General features: G+C 32.9%; 1 pseudogene; it reads right to left on the bottom strand.

Moving 5' to 3' along the window:
* LOC149539497 (putative boron transporter 2 pseudogene) overlaps window positions 1–5,432 on the bottom strand; it is a 63,978-nt pseudogene extending 58,546 nt beyond the window's left edge.
* Window positions 5,433–21,130: the final 15,698 nt, after the last annotated feature.

The following is a 21,130-nucleotide window of genomic DNA, read 5'->3' as shown; positions in this document are numbered from 1 at the left end:
ATAATTGGTACAAAGTGGGTATTTAGAAATAAGCTAAATGAAGATGGAAAAGTTTCAAGAAACAAAGCAAGATTGGTGTGCAAAGGTTATTCTCAAGAAGAAGGTATTGACTATGGTGAGACTTTTGCTCCTGTGGTAAGACTAGAAGGTGTTAGAACCTTACTAGCATATGTAGCACATAGAGGATTTAAGTAATATCAAATGGATGTTAAATTCACATTCTTAAATAGAATTCTTGATAAGGAAGTGTACATTGAACAACTAGAAGGTTTTGTAGATCCTAACAAAAGGGACTTGGTCTGCAAATTGCAAAAAGCACTATATGGTCTCAAGAAAGCTCTGAGAGCTTGGTATGAAAGGCTAGATAACTATTTAATACATATTGGTTTTCAAAGAATAAATGATAACAATAGTTTGTATATCAAGGAAGGACCATATAAGAAGATTGTGTTGGCAGAAATATTTGTTGATGTTACATTATTTATATGAAATGATGACTTATGCAAAGCATTTTCAAAAGAAATGAGTAAAGAATTTGAGATGTCTATGATTGGTGGGATAAAATTCTTTGTTGGATTTTTGATACAACAGAACAAAAAAGGTATCTACATCACCCAATCTAAGTATATCAAGGAGATACTAAAGAAATTTGGAATGGAAGATTCAAGACTAGTTGGAACCTCTATGTCTACTAGACATAAGCTCTCCAAAAATGATGATTGCAAAGAAGTAGATTAGACCACATATACATCAATGATTGGAAAATTGCAGTATGTAGTACACATGACCTAATATTGCTCTAGCAGTTGGAATAGTGACAAAATTCTCAACAAATCCTAAGGAAAATCACATGATGGAAATCAAGAGAATCATGAGATATTTGAAAGGTACTAAAGACTATGGTTTATGGTATAAACTTGGAGGCAATTTTTACTTGAAATTTTTTTACTAATGCTTATTGGGCAGGAAGTATTGACGATAGAAAAAACACTAGTGGTGGAGTATTCTTTCTTGGTAAAAGACTAGTATCTTGGACAAGCAAGAAGTAAAATTGTACATCTCAATCCATAGTATAGGTAGAATATGTAGCAACAATAATTAATTGTTCTAACATTGTTTGGTTCAAACAATTGTTGGAAGGAATGAAGATAGAGATCAAAGATCCAATAGTCATATACTGTGATAACACCAGTGCAATTAACATATCAAAGAATCTAGTAATGCATTTCAAAACAAAGCACATTGCTATAAAATATCACTTCTTAAGAGAATTAGTGTAGGATAAAGAAGTCAAATTGGAATATGTGACTACAAAAGAAAAAATTGTAGATATATTCACCAAGCCATTACCTAAGGATGCATTTCTGTATCTAAGAGGTAAGCTTTGGGTCATTCCCCTATTAGAAATTCACTAAATGAAGTTTAGTGATGCATCAACTAGAACTTGTTGAAGATCAATTAGTTGGTGCAAGATTAGAAAATGGCATATTGAAAATGATTTAGTACTTAAGGTACATTGGTATTTATAGAATTATTGTCTTTGGCATGTGTTGTCAAAGAGAAAGAAGTTGATTGTCATATCTGTGAGAAATTTTTGGAACTAGAATAAAGTAAGGAACCAAAGAGGGAGAAGTTTTTCGAAGAAGAAGTTTGCTGAAAGAGGTAGAAAGTTTTGAATGAACTTTGTAGTAGCTGTTGCAAACAGAATCCAGTGAAAGGAAGAGCTCATACTAATAGAGGGAGTTCTCAAGTCTAAGTCCAAATTTTTATTATACTATGACATGTTGTGTTGCCATCAATACTAAAGAGGGACATTGTTGGATACAATTGATTAATTGTGTATTTTCTTTGATGTTAAAAAAATAGCATAATCATTATTAGTCAGTATATGCCAAGCTCACTCAGGTAGTGAAGACAATTCTCCATGTCTACCAAGCACTCTTGTGTTTTCCTAGTTCAAAAGGTAGTGTCTACCAAGTTTACTCAGGCATCAAAGAAAAATATGCAGAAAGTGAGTGTTAATTTAGCTCACTCAATTAATGAAGGAAAGTTGGATGGAACTAGTGCTAACTGAGCTTACTTGGTTGCCAAAGGATTTTCATGAGTTTGTAGTGTTAACCAAGCTTCTGTTGGTTAACAAAGGAAATCCTTTCTGAGTTAGTTTCCACTAAGCTAGGTTGGCTAATGAAGGATTTTCTTATTTTGGCATAATAAGCTTAATTGATTTATCTATTCATTATAGCAAACTAAGGTGATGAATATTAATTATTCTACATTGTATTTGACCCAACTTGACAAAGTAGAAGATATAAGTATAAGGTCAAGTTGTGAGTTCAAAGTGAATGAAAAAGAATATGAAGATGTTATTAAAGATTTGATAATGAGAAGAGGAAAAAAATTTGAAGGATAAGTAGAATATCCTTGTGGAGTAGCAAAGCTATATTCAATCAGGAAGGATCAAACAAAAGCCAAAATAGTGATCTATAATTAGCAAATCAGTTGCATTCAAATTAGGTCATCTCATTGTTACTCTCTAACCATTGTAGTAGTGATCTAAATCTCTTAACAGAGTTGGCTTAACAACTATTTGCAAATCCTCTAACAAGGTGGCAGTTATATTGAATTGTCTCAAGACCTCTAACAAGGCCACTCCTAATAGGGTGATTAAATCCTCTAACAGGTTTACACCTAATAGTGTGTTCTATAACCTTTAATAGGGTTAGCTCCTAACAGGGCTAATCTATAAAGTCCTTATTATGAATCACTTAGAATTTCAAGATCCACTAGGATACATATATAATAGAAAGATTGTAACTGACATTACTTGTGAAATAAGAAAATAAACTAAGAAAATAATACTTAGAAATGCAAAAAATAACTAAGTAGACAAAACATGCATCAAAAAGAACAAGAGACAAAAGATTTGATTTTAGAGTTCACCAAAATCTGGCTATGTCTTCGGATCTACAAACTTGCAAGATCGATGCCATTATTATGATGCAAAACACATACATCACCATGGTCTTCCATGGAGTTACAATCTGCTTCTCACTTCCACACTGTGATGACAGGAACTTACTAGCAACATGTTCGTGCATAGCTCCTTCACCACTTTTGACAATGCTAAGCAATAAAACCGTAACTCTCTCTCAATGGACATTATGCCTATACAAAAATGACTTAAAAAGTCATGAAAACTCTCTCAAAGAACTTACCAAGTTTTTATCTCTCAAGAGAGCACTTAGCTTACTTACAAGAAAAACTTTCACTTCCCCAAAACTCTTTATCAAGAGTAAAATAACTCTCCAAGAATTTAAGAAATAAGAATACTCTCTCTTCTTACAAGAAATTTCTCGTTAGAGTTTTCTCCTCTTTAGGTTTTTCTTTCAAAGGAAAATAATTCCCCTTTTATACTTGATACTGGCTATATTTGGCTCATATAACCAATATAATTACTATTTACTTTATTTAAAATAACCAAATAACATAAATCTCCCAATTTTACTACTATCCTTGAAAAGAATGGCCCTATAATTTTGGACTTACATTATAATATCCAAAATATTATAACCCATCCAAAATCATATACAAATAACCTCCCTTTTTGGCTTTTATAATTTTAAGCAGTACAAAATAAACCAACCCCTTCACAAATAATAATATACATCCACTTTTTTTTAATAAAATAATAATCATAATAATATATGGTTCATATTAACCACATATTATATTTATACTTATTTTAAAACTTGTTATATTATTAAGAGCATAAAATGAGGATGATGATATCATGATGACATCATCAAAATTTGCATTTTTCCTTCAATTTCAAATGACCATAACTTTCACATATGAACTTCAATTTTGATGAAATGAACGCCATTGAAAATATCTTGATAGGCTCTTTAATTTAAGACCCATTGTTGACCACTTTTGAGATGGTCCAATTTCACCTTTTTGGTCAACCCCTGGTTCACTAGTTTGACCTAAACTTTGACCAAGCATATCATGAGCAAATAGACTCCTTTTTGACACACTTCAAGTTGTGCCAGGAACATTTCATCATGCTTTATCCATTGTAGCCAATCTTGGAGGATTTTGAGTGGGTTTAATTTTTAAGGTCTTCAAGATCCACCTCGATCATTCCTCCCCACTAAAGGAACTTTTGGACCTCCAAAAGGTTCTTAATTGGATACTAAGTGAGAAAAATACTTTCCCACTTGTCTACTATCTATCCACCTTATTTGTGCACCTACTTCACCAAAAGGATGTACAATAACTATGAAAATTGCAATCATGTTGCTACCCATTTGCATTTTCCCACATCTTTCTGTATTCATTATCCTAGCTATTATCCATGTACAATGCATTAGTAGCACTAAAAAATAAAAAGATGATAATGACAATAAGCTAACAATACTCTTGATCCTCTTAATAGGTTTCCATCAGAAATCCTCATGTTGTGGCATTTATGATCCCTGAAGCACATGCTATTTAGGCATACAAGCAACTACATTATTTTCATGCTTTGAATCACCTTGCTTTCCCACATTTATAGACATGAGTGAAGAGTTTTTTCTCACATAAATGAGCCTCTTCATATGCCCAGTGTTCACCAATGGAGAATCAACTACAATCTTTTTATTGTCCTTCTTTAGACATAGCTCTAGATGAAGCTTCCAATAGTTAGCTTCTTGACGTCCACCTTTGTTGCAATAAGAGCAAGGTATTTTTAACATCCAACTTTTCTTTCCCTTCTCTTTCTTCTAAATTGGTGATGGGTCTTGATGCAATGTCTCTTTACTAGTTGACTTGACCTTCCTATACAAAGCCATTCTTTTCAAACACTTTGCAACATTATGGTTATTCAACCCACAAAATATTCATGGTTTTCTAAACCATAAAATTTTTACATTGCCAACTTTCTTAAAATCAAAAGAAATATTAGATTTACTAGGCTTTCTATACCTTTCATGGTCACCTTTGGTACATGCGTGCTAAGAAGAATTTGTGTTCACTCTTCTCTTGGACATCTTGCATGTGTCACCACTGCCTAAAGATAATGTGTCATTGCCTCCCTTAGATTGTTTTTTATATTGTTCTTCTTTGAGAGAATTTGCTACATCCACTACATGGGAGCATTCTCTTTCACCAACCCCCAATCTTGCGTCAAGAGGTCTAGCTTTCACCTTCACAGGTTCAACAATACTTTGTTCATGAATTCCAAGGCCCTTTCCTTTGTTGCCCATCTTGTTTAACAACCTCAATCCACCATTTTGAGATTGTTTATGAGTATCACCAAGAGAACAAGGAAGAGAATATGAAGAATGATGAAATTCCACCGAGTTTTCATCTTTAGCTTCCTTTGAGAAGCCATCTTTTTTAGACTTCCATTCCTCATACATCTCATCAAACTTGTCTTTCATCACCATGAATGCCTTATAAAATTTTGCATCAAAGACAAAAGGAAATTTATTTTCCATATGTGAAGAAATCTTGTCTCAACTTTCTTGAATTTTTTCCAAGTATCTCACAACCTACAACTTGTCAAACTAGCTCTGATACCAAACTTGATCTGTAAACTCCTTGTAATGAATCACTTAGAATTTCAAGATTCACTAGGATACAGATATAATAGAGAGATCATAACTAATGTTTCTTGTGAACTAATAAAATAATACTTATAAATGCAAAAAATAACTAAGTAGACAAAACATGCATCAGAAAGAACAAGAGACAAAAGATTTGATTTTGGAGTTCACCAGACTCTGGCTATGTTTGTGGATCTACAAACTAGCAAGATTGATGCCATTATTATGATGTAGAACTCATACATCACCATGATCTTCCATGGAGTTACAATATACTTCTCACTTCCACACTGCGATGACATGAACTTGCTAGCAACATGTTCGTGCATAACTCCTTCACCACTTGTTACAATGGTAAGCAATAAAATCACAACTCTCTCTCAATGGGCTTTAAGCCTTTACAAAAATTACTTTAAAAGTCATGAAAACTCTCTTAAGAAACTCACCAAGTTTTTATCTCTCAAGAGACCACTTAGTTTACTTACAAGAAAAACTCTCACTTCCCCAAAACTCTTTATCAAGAGTAAAATAACTCTTCAAGAATTTAAGAAATAAGAATACTCTCTTCTTACAAGAATTTTCTCCTTAGAGTTTTCTCCTCTTTAGTCTTGTCTTTCAAAGGAAAATAATTCCCTTTTTATACTTGATATTGGCTATATTTGGCTTAAAATTATATAACCAATATAATTACTATCTTCCTTATTTAAAATAACCAAATAACCCAAATCTTCCAATTTTACTACTATCCTTGAAAAGAATGGCCCTTATAATTTTGGACTTACATTATAATATCCAAAATATAATAACCTATCCATAATCATATACAAGTAAATAACCTCCCTTTTTGGCTTTTATAATTTTAAGCCATAAAAAATAAACCAACCCCTTAACAAATAACAATATATATCCCCCTTTTTTTTATAAAATAATAATCATAATAATATATGCTTCATATTAACCACATATTATATTTATACTTATTTTAAAACTTATTATATTATTAAGAGCATAAAATGAGGATGATGATATCAAAATGACATCATCAAAAATTGCATTTTTCCTCCAATTTCAAATGACCATAACTTTCACATATGAACTCCATTTTTGATGGAACAAACACCATTGAAAAGATCTTGATGGGCTCTTTAATTTAAAACTCATTGTTGACCACTTTTGAGATGGTCCAATTTTATCTTTTTGGTCAACCCTTGGTTCACTAGTTTGACCTAAACTTTAACCAAGCATATCTTGAGCAAACAGACTCCTTTTGACACACTTCAAGTTGTGCCAAGAACATTTAATCATGCTTTATCCATTGTAGCCAATCTTGGAGGATTTTGAGTGGGTTGAATTTTTAAGGTCTTCAAGATCCACCTAGATCAAGGGCTCACTTTAGAAGAGTGAAAATAGTAACTAGTTGCAATTGGTGGTTTTTCCTAAATTAGGTTTCCATGTTAAATCCTGGTGTCAAATGTGTTCATATTATTTTCTTTTATATGTTTGCAACTTAGTTAAAGTAATGGTAATCATAGACAACATTTAAAATTTTATATGTTAAGCATTTACCAAGCTAATTCAATTATTACCAAGTTACAACATTCTATATGTGTTTACCGAGCTTCAATAGTATTCAATTTTTAGTTTACATTTCTGTACTAACATCTAAGGGATCTAGGATTTATTCTAGTAGTAACTAATTCACCCCTCCTCCCTAGGTTACTCCTCTTATATTTCCAATAGTGCCAACCTTGTTAAGAGTTGTAGAAGGAAGATGGACCCACTTTCCAAACTGTTGAAAATAGAGATGGAGTAACTGAGAGGAAGGGGTGAATCAGTTACCACAAAAATAAATCCACAGATCCTTAGATGACTTAAAATATAGCTGCTAACAATCTCACAAATAAATCTGAAACTTGATAGATGTTCTGATAACTTATTTAGCATTTAAAGTGATAACATGCATGCATAAAGAAATAACATGAACACAAGAGAGACCAAATTTAATGTGGAAACCCAATTTGGGAAAAACCACCAAGTAACTAGTTACCAAATTTCACTCTTCTGAAGTGAGCCCTGTTAGGAGCCAACCCTGTTAAAGGTTACGAAACACACTGTTAGGTGTGACCCTGTTAGAGGATTTGATCACCTTGTTAGAAGTGGCCTTGTCAGAGGTCTTTAAAATAATTCAACTGAATTGTCACCTTGTTAGAGGATTTACAAAATGGTTGTCAAACCAACTCTATTAAGAGATTTTGAATCACTGTTACAATGATTAGAAAGCAACAATGAAGTGATCTGAAATATATGCAACTTATCTTTGCTAAATACAGATCTCTGCTCTGCTTCACTAGATCCTCATTGATCGAATGCAACTTTGCAGCTTCATAGGGATATCTAATTCTTCCTCAACATTCACTCATATATTTGCTTATTCATACATTCGCACTTTTATGCATCCACACACTTCTACATTTTTTTGAATTCACAACTTGACCTTTCATATATACCTTACAGATTGTCAAGTCAGCTCAATAAACTGAAAAACATAAATCAGTCGGTTGCATAAAACAATTAAACTTAATTCTTTAGAACAATAAAATTCTTCACTACTCGACCTAGATCGGTGACCACTGCTCAGAATGGTTTCCCTAGTGTTAACCAAATGGAACTTGGTAAACACTGCAAACCTTGCAACTTCCTTCAGAGATCAAGTTAATTCGATAAATACTGACCTTCCTTTGTTTACCGAGTGAGCTCGGTAAAAGCTAATTTTTCTTTGCTTACCGAGTGAGCTCGATAAAAGTTAACTTTCCTTTGCTTATCGAGTGATCTCGGTAAAAGCTAACTTTCCTTTGCTTACCGAGTGAGCTTGGTAAAAGCTAACTTTCCTTTGCTTACCGAGTGAGCTCGATAAAAGCTAACTTTTCTTTGCTTACCGAGTGAGCTCGGTAAAAGCTAACTTTTTATGTAATGTTCAGGAATGCTCGGTAGTCACTATAAATTGCTTTGTTAACCATCTGAGCTTGATAGACTCTGTCTGATGGCTGATATGACATTTGTGTAACATCAAAGATAATACACAATTAACAATTGTATCCAACAATCTCCCTCTTTGGCATTGATGGAAACACAACATGTCATAGCAAAAATGAAATTTGAAAACAAGTCTTTCACTTATATGGAAACAAAATATGTCAATATAACAATTCTCCCTCTAAAATAGAAAACTCTCCCTCTTACAGTAATCTCCTTCTATGAAGAAATTGCATAGAAAATTCTTTTGAACAAATTTTAGAGAGATATGATACTAATAAACTCTCCCTCTTTGACAACACATGCCAAAGACAACTCAAACTCAAATGAATTTTAGTGTACCTTTAGTACTGATTCATATGCAATGTTTCCTAATTATGCTGCATCAACTGATAGATCTTCAATCTGGTATGAGTTGATGCATCACTAAAACTTTATTTTAGTGAACTTCAAATAGGGGAGTGACCCCTAACTTACCTCTTAGATACAAGAATGCATCCTTAGGTAATGGTTTTATGAATATGTTAGCAATTTGGTCCTTTGTATGAATATATTCCAATCTAATCTCCTTATCTTGCACCAATTCTCTGACAAAATGATATTTTATTGCAATATGCTTAGTTTTGGAATGCATCACTAGATTCTTAGATATGTTGATTGCACATGTATTATCACAGAACATAACAACTGGTTCTTTGATTTCCATCTTCATGCCTTCCAACAACTATTTAAACCAAACAATGTTAGAACAGTTTACTGCTATAGCAACATACTCTGCCTCTGCTGTTGATTGAGATGTACAATTCTGTTTTTTGCTTGTCCAAGAAACCAACCTTTTTCCAAGAAAGAATGCACCTTCACTTGTATTTTTTCTATCATCAAGGTTTCTTGCCCAATCAGCATCAGTAAATACTTTCAAATCCAAATTTCCTCCAAACTTATACCATAAACCATACTCTTCAGTTCCTTTCAAATATCTCATTATTCTTTTGATTGCCATCAAGTGGGTTTCTCTTGGTTTTGCTGAAAATCTTGCTACAATACCAACTGCAAGGGCAATATCTGGTCTAGTATGAACTACATACTACAACTTTCCAATCATAGATCTATACAATGTTTGATCTACTTCTTTTGATTCATCTCCCCTGGTAAGTTTTAATCTAGTACACATAGGAGTCCCAACTGGTTTACAATCTTTCATTCCAAATTTTTTCAATATCTCCTTGATGTACTTTGATTGAGTAATGTAGATACCATTTTTATTCTGTTGAATTTGAAGACCAACAAAGAATTTGATCTCACCAAACATAGACATTTCAAATTCCTTGTTCATTTGTTCTGAGAATTCTTGGCACAGATCATCATTTCCTATGAAAATAGTATCATCTACAAATATTTCTTCCAAGACAATCTTATTATCTAGTCCTTCTTTAATATACAAGCTGTTGTTATCATTAGTTCTTTGAAAACCAATCTGAATAAGATATTTATGCAATCTTTCATACAATGCTCTAGGGGCTTGTTTCAGACTGTACAATGCCTTGTGTAATTTGCAGACCATGTTCTTCTTATCTGGATTAAAAAAACCTTCAAGTTGTTCAATGTAAACCTCTTCATCTAGTATACCATTGAGTAATGCTGATTTGACATCCATCTGATAAACTTTGAATCCCTTGTGAGCAGCATATGCTAGTAACATTCTAACTCCTTCCAATCTTGCAATAGGAACAAAAGTTTCTCCATAGTCTATTCCTTCTTCTTGAGCATATCCTTTGCATACTAGTCTAGCTTTGTTTCTTGATACCTTACCATCTTCATCCAACTTGTTTCTAAATACCCACTTAGTTCCAATCACATTTTTGTCTTTGGGTCTAGGTACAAGAGTCCATGTCTTGTTTTTCTCTATTTGCTTTATTTTTTCATTCATAGCTTCAATCCAGCTATCATTTTCCAATGCATCTTTGATATTCCCAGGTTCAAAATCAGCAAGTAAACAAGTACCTTTCAACTTATTTCTTGTCATGGTTCCTTCAGATTTATCTCCAATGATCTAATCTACTGAATGATGTCTCCTGACATACTTAACTAATACAAGTTCCTTGCCTTTTGAATGGATTTCATTATCATCTTTTTGCATTTCAACTTTAGGCTCTGTCTGTTTTGGCTCAGTAGATATTTGCTTGATAGATGTTTGCTCAGTAAATACTTGTTCGGTAGTTACTAAATTTAACTCGATTTGATGTGGCTCAGTTTGAACTTCATGTAACTCGATTACAAATGACTCGGGAGTTTCCTGATTCTCTGATGTAATTGGTACTATATCAGGTTCGCTGAAGACAAACCTTTTATAATTTTCTAGCTCCCTTTTGTTTTATTCTTCAGTTCTTTCTGCAAACTCATCAACTTTCACATGTGCACTTTCTATGACTTTGTGAGTAGACAAGTTCAAACATCTATATGCCTTACTTGTGCATGAGTATCCAAAGAATATACCTTCATCACCTTTTACATCAAATTTTCCTTTTCTAAATTCTTTCAAAATGTAACATTTACTTCCAAATACTTTAAGATAACTTACATTAGGTTTATAGCCATACCATAACTCATAGGGGGTTTTGAATGAGCCTTTCTTCAGCTGTACTCAATTCAAGGTATAGACTACAATGTTGATTGCTTCCTTCCAGTATTTGATAGCAATGCTCTTTTCAATCATTAAAGTTCTTGCACAATCCATGATGGATCTATTTCTTCTTTCAGTTATTCCATTTTGCTGGAGTGTTCCAGGGGCTGATACCTATCTTTTGATTCCTCTTTCAATGCAAAAGTTATTGAATTCATGTGAAATGAATTCTCCACCTCTGTTTGACCTTAAGCATTTTAATCTTTTCCCTGTTTCCTTTTCTACTCTAGCCAAATACCATTTGAACTTTTCAAATGCTTCTGATTTATTTCTTAGATACATGACTATCATCATTCTTGAGTAATCATCAACAAAAAGAATGAAGAACTTTTCTCCAGTATAGCTTTCAATTCCAATGGGTCCACATAAATCAGTATGCACAATTTCTAATATGTCTTCAAACTGATAGTTTTTACTTTTAAAACTAGTCTTTCCCATCTTTCCAATTTGACAATTTTTGCATAGACCGATCTCAGGTTTCTTTATGTTGGGAATGCCTTTTACTTTCCTGAATTTGCTTATCTTTACTATATTATCAAAGTTTACACAACACAACCTTTTATGCCATAACCAACTTTCTTCAACTTGAGCAATGAAACATGAACATTCACCTAGTTCAAGATAGAACAAGTTACCTTTAGTTTGAGTACCTGATCCAATCAGCTTTCCTTTCCCATCTAGCAGTCTTGTTTTACCATGCATGAATTCTACTTTGATTCCATTATTGAGTAGTTGTGCCACACTTAACAGATTATGCTTTAGTCCTTCTACCCAATAGGCATTATCACATATAAGGTCTTTGGTTAGAGGGATTCTTCCTCTTCCTTTTATACAACAAGGTTCATTGTTACCAAATCTTACACTGCCACCATCATAGTCTTCAAAGTATTCAAACTTAGTTTTGTCGCCAGTCATGTGATGAGAACAACCACTATCTATGATCCATGTATCATTTTTTCTCATATGAGAAATGAGTGTCATTTCTTCATCATTATCAGATTCATCTTTCGCAACAATATAGACAATCTCATCTTCTTCTTCATCATTAGAATCATTATAATCTTTAGCCATAAAACATGTTTTCTTCCCTTTGTCCTTGAATGATTTGAAATCTTTCTTGCCATTCCATTTTTTATCTTTCTTTTCATCTTTATTCTACTCGTTTGGACATCTAGCAGCAATATGACCAACTTCTTCACATGAAAAATAGATTAGGGGTACTTTACCTTTGTATTTTCCTCTACCTCTAGAATATTTCCTTGCTAGAAGGGCTTCAATTACTTCAAGATCACTGTTTGAACTTTGGTTTGATTCATCTTCACTTTCTGACTGAGATTTCTTTTTGCCTTTCTCCTTGAGTGAAAGTTTGGCTTCAAATGCTGATTCAATGTTCTTGGAGGCTAGAATATAGTTATCAAAGTTGTCCAGTTCAAATGTAGTCAATCTTCCAACTATAGCCTCTAGATTTATCTTATGATTTGCTTCAAATCTTCTTTCCTAAATTGCAGAAACTCTGATTGCATAAATGGGAAGTAGAGTTCTGAGAACTTTACTTATAACTGTCTCTTCACTGATATCTCCTCCAGAAGCTTTGATTGCACTGACACATGCTTTAACTCTTTCAACATATTTTGCAATGTTTTCATCCTCTCTCATCCTCATTTGATCAAATTGTCCTCTTAGACTTTCTACTTTGGCTCTTCTAACATTATCATCTCCTCCATAGATCTCTTTCAGCTTTTTCCACATTTCAAAGGTAGATTTGTAGTCCTTGATATCATCAAATTCTTCATAACTTAGAGTAGATGCTATATCTATCATCATAATGTTGGGAGTCTTCTTTTCAGCAATATCATTGACAGATAGTGTACCAGCTAGTTCTACATATTTTTCATCAAGGTACTTCAGTCCTGTATCACCAATGGATGCTAGGTGAAGTCTCATCAGTCCTTGCCATGTTGAGAAGTTATTTTTGTTAAGTCTTGGGATTTCCCTTTTGTAAGACATCCTAATCTTTGGCTTAGATCCTTGAAAGTTTATCTTGCAAGCACCAAAAGCTCTGATACCAATTGTTGGAAATAGAGATGGAGTAACTGAGAGGGGAGGGGTGAATCAGTTACCACAAAAATAAATCTATAGATCCTTAGATGACTTAAAATATAGCTGTTGACAATCTCACAAATAAATCTAAAACTTGATAGATGTTCTGATAACTTATTTAGCATTTAAAGTGATAACATGCATGCATAAAGAAATAACATGAACACAAGAGACACCAAATTTAACGTGGAAACCTAATTTGGGAAAAACCACCAAGTAACTAGTTATCAATTTTCACTCTTCTGAAGTGAGCCCTGTTAGGAGCCAACCCTGTTAAAAATTACAAAACACACTATTAGGTGTGACCCTGTTAGAGGATTTGATCACCTTGTTAGAAGTGGCCTTGTCAGAGGTCTTTAAAACAATTCAACTGAATTGTCACCTTGTTAGAGGATTTAAAAAATGGCTGTCAAACCAACTCTGTAAAGAGATTTTGAATCACTATTACAATGATTAGAAAGCAACAATGAAGTGATCTGAAATATATTCAACTTATCTTTGCTAACTACAGATCTCTGCTCTGCTTCACTAGATCCTCACTGATCGAATGCAACTTTGCATCTTCATAGGGATATCTAATTCTTCCTCAACATTCGCTCATATATTTTATTATTCATACATTCACACTTTTATGCATCCACACACTTCTACATTTTTTTTGAATTCACAACTTGACCTTTCATTTATAACTTACAGATTGTCAAGTCAGCTCAATCAACTAAAAAACATAAATCAGTCGGCTGCATAAAACAATTAAACTTAATTCTTTAGAACAATAAAATTCTTCATTGCCCGACCCAGCTCGGTGACCACTGCTCAAAATGGTTTCCCCAGTGTTAACCAAATGGAGCTTGGTAAACACTGCAAACCTTGCAACTTCCTTTGGAGACCGAGTTAACTCGATAAATACTGACCTTCCTTTGTTTACTGAGTGAGCTTGGTAAAAGCTAATTTTTCTTCGCTTACTAAGTGAGCTCGGTAAAAGCTAACTTTCCTTTTCTTATTGAGTGAGCTCGATAAAAGCTAACTTTCCTTTTCTTACCGAGTGAGCTTGGTAAAAGCTAACTTTCCTTTGCTTACCGAGTGAGCCCGGTAAAAGCTAACTTTTTGTGTAATGTTCAGGAATGCTCAGTAGTCACTATAAATTGCTTTGCTAACCATCTGAGCTCAGTAGACTCTGTCTGATGGCTGATATGACATTTGTGTAACATCAAAGACAATACACAATTAACAATTATATCCAACACAAATAGCTTAATGGGAAAGACCAATGAACCCATTGTTGGAAATGTATGAGGAGTAACTTAGAGGGGAGGGGTGGATCAATTACCACAAAAAAAAATCCTTTTCCCTTAGATGTCAATTAAAACTTTCACTGATCATGCAATACTAAATAGCTCGAATAACACTAGAATATTAGTGATGCTCGGTTAACAAAGAAATCTTAAGATTTATTAATCTATTTTATCCTTTAATATCTTAGTTGCTTAAATATAAATCATAAGAAAATAACATGAACAAAATGAGACCAAGATTTAATGTGGAAACCCAATTTGGGAAAAACCACCTTGCGACTAGTCACAATAATTTTCACTCTTCTGAAGCGAGCCCTGTTAGGAGCCAACCCTATTAAAGGTTGCAAAACATAATATTAAGTATGAACTTGTTAGAGGATATGGATCACCCTATTAGGAGTGGTCTAGTTAGAGGTCTTCAAACACTTCAATATTGAAATGTCACCTTGTTAGAGAATGTACAAAATGACTATTATGCCAACTCTATTAAGAGATTTCTTTACTACTATAATTGTTAGATAAAAATAATAATTTTGACCTAATTTATGAAGAAAATTTCTTCACAAATTTAGATCTCTATTCTGGCTTCACCTCTGGATCCTTCCTAATTAGATGTTCTTTGTAGTTTATCTTCCACACTTTGTTGCTCTACCTTTTTCCTTCGCTCACATATCTATCTTTTTAATTTTTTACTACTTCCTTTTTTCCTTCTCAATTTGACATTTTTTTTATATCATAAGCTAGGAAAATTTTGGCTTGAAGACTCTTCTATAACATCAATGAACATCCAAATACTTAGCCTTAATTAATAAAATATTTTTCAATTATAGTCTTCTATCACTTGGTCAACACTAGAATTGAACACTCAATTGATAGTATGACTCCTACAATGTCTGACCACTTGGTCAATACTAGAAGAAGGAATCCTTTCATTACTTGACTCCTCAGTTATTATTGGAAATTTTGTTAGAATATAAATTCCACCAATATAAATGAGAGTGGGGGTGTGTGAATCAGTTATCCAACTATTATCACAATTATCAACCTTATAAATCCTCAACCATATGAGCAATATAATCAACAACAATAACAAGATACTCATACACAATAATACTACATATGTTAACTAGGGAAACCTTTGATTAGAGGGAAAACCTTGTTGGGGATCATACCCAAAAAATGATCTACTAAAATAAATATTCCTTGTTAGAGGATGGAGCCTACTAGGAGTCAATACAAATATTCAGTACATATCAATCTCTATTAGGAGACTTTGAATCCCTGTTAGTAGATTTCAACCCTGTTAGGAGTTGTGCCAACCTTGTTAGGGGTTGGAGAAGGAAGATGGAATTACTATCAAAATAGATTTAAGGGCAAGATCAGTGAACCCACTGTCCAAATGATCTTTGTATTATTTCTTGCAGAATAATAGAAATGAACTGTACTTGTACTTTTTCTTCTTTTGTCCTATCAGCTAGACTTCTGCTCCTTTTGATCTCAATACTAGATCGCCAACTTTGCATCCAAGAATATCTTGGATCACTTACTTGCATTTACCAAATACTCCACTCTTATTCACACTTCCTTGATCACATTTGTATCTCATCCATATATCAAATAAGGAAAACATATTTTTTTATACCATGTTCTTAAACAATTCCTCAACTTGGCCTTGAGGCTTTCCCAATTAATTATAATAGGACCATAATAAGATAATTAGTTATTTCACAATCACATAGCATTGTTAGCTCATAGTCTTAATAACTTATTACACATGCAACTTTGGGACTTGTGCACTCACTGATATTATCATCAAACTATCCTCTATCACTATATAACTTTTCATATCTCAATTCTATCTCTATTCAGAGATACAATCCAATCATCAAAAATTTCTTATCAGGTACTTTCTTTGTAAATCAAATATATCTTCGGTACAACTTCAAATTTTGTCACACACATTTAACCTCATCATCAAGAAATAATGTAGAACATGTCCTAACCATGCTTCACCTCAACATCAAAACTCTATTTGCACAACCACGATCTCTATCTACTACTTTGTTAGTCTTCATAGAAACCATACTATGTTGTTGTCAATGACAAAAATAGTCATGAATGGAACATGTTAATCATTCTACATGATCTCCAGTGATTAGGATACTCCCCCACCAAAATTCATGCTAATGATCTCCCACTTTGGCATTGATGAAAACATAGATTAAAAACATCTAAGTTCCAAAAATAGAAAAAAAACACTCTACTACATCTTCTACTAGTCTCTCTTTTTTCAAATCCTCATCATAAATCAAATCTAAGATCCTCTAGAATACTGCTCTATTCTATAACTCTTAGGATTGGCATCAGTTGTTCACAACTTTACATAGTAACACCTCATAGCTTCTTGCCCATTTAATGTTATTCCCCATTGATATCAATAATACTTTCTTTTCTATATAGGAGATTTCAATCTCTCCCCCATACATTAATCTTCCCCATTAGAGGATCTTCTCCCCGATACATGATGCTTCTTTATGCAATCTTTTCTTCTTATTCGCATGAATCTTTCTAAATATCCCTAGTAGAGATATGCTCATCTTTCCCCCATTCAACTAGAGGATGTTTTTCATACACACTTCTCCCCCATTGACATCAATGAAAAAGGATTCATTATGTAAATCATCTACTCCAAGTCTTTAGCTAGGTTGAGTGTTTAAAGATACTATTTAAAACCAATTACCAAGAGTCCTTAGTAAATCTTCTTATCTTAGATACTCCCCCATATAGGAAGTATTAACATTTAGTCTAGTCAAACAATGGTGCTTTATACCACTTGATTGATGCAATCCTTATATCATCTACTCTGAAGAAGGCATGGGCATAACCTTAGGAATACCTCTCAAGTACTCAAATGTATCTTTAGGAAAGGGCTTTGTAAGGATATCTACAATCTGATCTTTAGTATTGACATACTCCAATCTAGTTTCTTTCTCTGCAAGATATTTACATGCAGGTGGTCTTGACACACTATGAAGTTGGCTTTCATCAACTTCTACAAAAATATGATACTTAATAGACATATTCTTAGTCTTAGAATGAAATACAAAAATCTTAGACATAGTCACTATACTTGTGTTGTCACAATGTATGACAATAGTTTCTAAGAATTCTATCCCAATATCCTTCAACATCTACTTCAGCCACATGACTTGATTACAGTTATTTGCTGCTCCTACATACTCTACTTCAGTTGTACTCTATGAAATATAATCTTTTTTCTTTCTTAGCCAAGGAACCAATCTTCCTCCAAGGAAAAATGCTCCACCATTGGTTTTTTTTCTATCATCCATACTAGCTTCCCAATCCACATCAGTATAAGCACATAAAGTGAAATCACTTGATATGTCATAACATATCCCATACTTAGATGTTCCCTTTAAATATTTGAATATCATATTTACTATTTGCATAATGATATGCCTTAGGATATGCTCAAAATCTAGCTACAATCCCAACTACATTTTCTATATCCGGTCTTGTGTGAGTCAGATATTGCAAACCTCCAATCATGGATCTATACTTCTTCTTCTCAATTGTAGGTCTCTCATCTTATCTAGATAAGTTGTGACCATTTAGCATTGGTGTACCAACATGCTTACAACTTTCTCAGACAAATATTTTCAACAAATATTCCAGATACTTATCTTGTGATATGAAAATTCCATCATTATTTTGCATAACCTATAAACCTAGAAAGAACTGTAGCTCACCAATCATGTGCATCTCAAACTCATTCTTCATTTATTCAACAACTTCACTTGATTTATCATTTCCTCCAAATATTATGTCATCAACAAATATTGCAATGATTAACAAACCATTCTCATTTTCTTTTAGATATGAGTTAGCATCTTTTGTACCTTTGGCAAATCCAAATTTTGTCAAATACTTACCTTGCATACTAGGTTCTATGTACCTTCTTTAGACCATATAGTGATTTCTTCAATTTGGATACCATATGCTTGTCATTTGTCAAAGGAAATCCTTCAAGCTTCTCAATGTAAACCTCTTCTTCAAGTTCTGTAAATAACCTTTGCATACTAGTCTAGCTTTTTTCCTCACAACTTCACCTTGTTCATTCATATTATTTTTGAATACCCATTTTGCTCCTATAATATTCTTGTCTTTTGGTCAAGTTCTTGTTAGGTTTAGGGGTTTCTATATCAACTCTTCTTTCTTCTCTTGGTTTATATCTCTTTCACTTCTTTGCTCAACAATTTGTACATCATTTTGCAAGTCATTATTAGTCTCAAAGAATACTTCCACATTCTCCCTAACAATTCTAGGTTTGTCTTCTTCCTCATCAGAATTGTAATCGATCATCTTTTCCTTAATTCCAAACTTTTTATCAACTTTTACATTAGCATACTCAACAATTGTCTCAATTATATGATTAAAACATATGTAAGCTTTTCTTTTCAATGAATAACCAAGGATCATACCAACATCATTATCTCTTTTTATGTAACACTTACTTCCAAAGATTCTTAAATACTTTACTAATAGTGTATGACCAAACCAAAATTCTCAAGGTGTCTTATTCATACCTTTTTTGATCTATACTATGTTCATGGTTTTTACTTTTATATTGATTGCCTCTCTCCAAAATGTATTGGATACACTATTATCAAACATCATTTCTCTTGTTGCCTCTCATACTATTATGTTTCTCCTTTTTGCTATCCCATTCTACTCAGAGGTCTTGGGTGATGATAACTATCTCTTAGTTCCATTCTCTTCATAAAACATGTTAAAATCTCTAGAAGTAAATTCTACACCTCTATCTGATCTCAAACATTTAATCTTCACACCAAATCATTTTCAACTCTATTCTTAAATATCTTGAACTTTAAAAATACTTTAGATTTCTCTTTAAGAAATGCTACCCACATCATTCTAGTGAAACCATCAATTATAAATTACCTTTCTCCATAGAATCCTCTTGTCCTAGTAGGGTAACTTACACATATATGAACAATTTCCAACTTCTCTATAGTAGTGAACTTCTTGCTGGGAAATGATACCTTCTTCTTCTTAGCATTGCTACATTCTTTGTAAACAACATTAGTACTAGTCTTCGAGATCTTAGGAAAATCTCTAACTGCAAATGTATTGCTAGGCTTCTCAATATTATCAAAATTTATATGAAAAAACTCTCTATGCCGTAACCAACTATTATCAACCTTTGCAAACAAACATGTTATTTGAGTAGAATTCAACTAAAATAAATTACCTTTGGATCTTGTACCTATACCTATCATCTTGCCAAATTTGTCTTTGATAGTGCAAGTCTTCTCTGTGAATTGTAGCTAATAACCTTTATCCACCAACTGACCGAAACTCAACAAGTTATGCTTTAAACTATAAGAAAAAACATCATTAGTGTTAATTTTTCCATCAAGAGTAATAGATCATATCCCTATAAAGTGACATGCTACATTGTTACCAACTCTAACAATACCTCTATCATGGTTTCTAAATTTAACAAACTTATTCATATTACCAGTCATATGATGTGAACATCCACTATCTATAATCCAATCAAATTTCTTTTCAACTTGACAAACTAGAGCCTTTTCTTCTCTAATTTCTTTATCAAGATCATCTTCTTTAATGGATATAAATCCTAGTTGATCATCACTTTCACTCTGAACTCTTTCCTTAGATTCTTCATCTTCATTTTCATATAAACAATCTATAGTTTTCCTAGACTTGAAATTTCTCTAATACTTTTTCTCTTTTAGGATAGTTAGATGCATAATGACCAAATTCATTACAAGTCCAACATCTAAAAATATTCTTACGATATGGTTCTCTTCTCACAGGCAAGGCTATCATACCTTTTTCAATATTTTTGTCTTATTTAGATTTGGTTCTACTATTTCTAGCAAAATCTCCATGGGTGCTTACACTTCTAGATAGGCATGGATGAACAATTAAAGCACTAAAAGTTGTTTCCACTCTTGTCAATTCTCCAGACTATCTCAAACTTCCTTTTGTTGCTTCCAATCTTCCAAGCAAAGTTTCCCTAGAAAATTTCTTAGTATAGGGTATTAATAGCTCAATCATTTTTGTTACTTTCTTGAATGGTGGTGTCAAAGTTTTCAAAATCTTCCATAACATTTGATCTTCTTCCTTGGATCCACCATCTAATTTAGTTCTTGCAATTACCTTAGATATCCTACTAACACAGCTTCTTATAGATTCATCTTCCACCATTTTAGCATCTTGAAATAGACATATCCAATTCTATAATCTTATTATTTTTGTATGTTTATCACCTTCAAAAGTAGATTCTAACGCTTTCCAAATCTTACAATATGTTTCTAGTGACTTTACTTGACATTACTCATTCTTAGGAAGGGTTTTCA

This window comes from Cupressus sempervirens, chromosome 9, assembly GCF_028749045.1.
Source record: "Cupressus sempervirens isolate cs-2001-9-10 chromosome 9, ASM2874904v1, whole genome shotgun sequence".
NCBI classification, from domain to species: domain Eukaryota; kingdom Viridiplantae; phylum Streptophyta; class Pinopsida; order Cupressales; family Cupressaceae; genus Cupressus; species Cupressus sempervirens.
The sequence above is the reverse complement of the archived record's forward strand: the minus strand, read 5'-3'. Positions and strand labels throughout refer to the sequence as shown.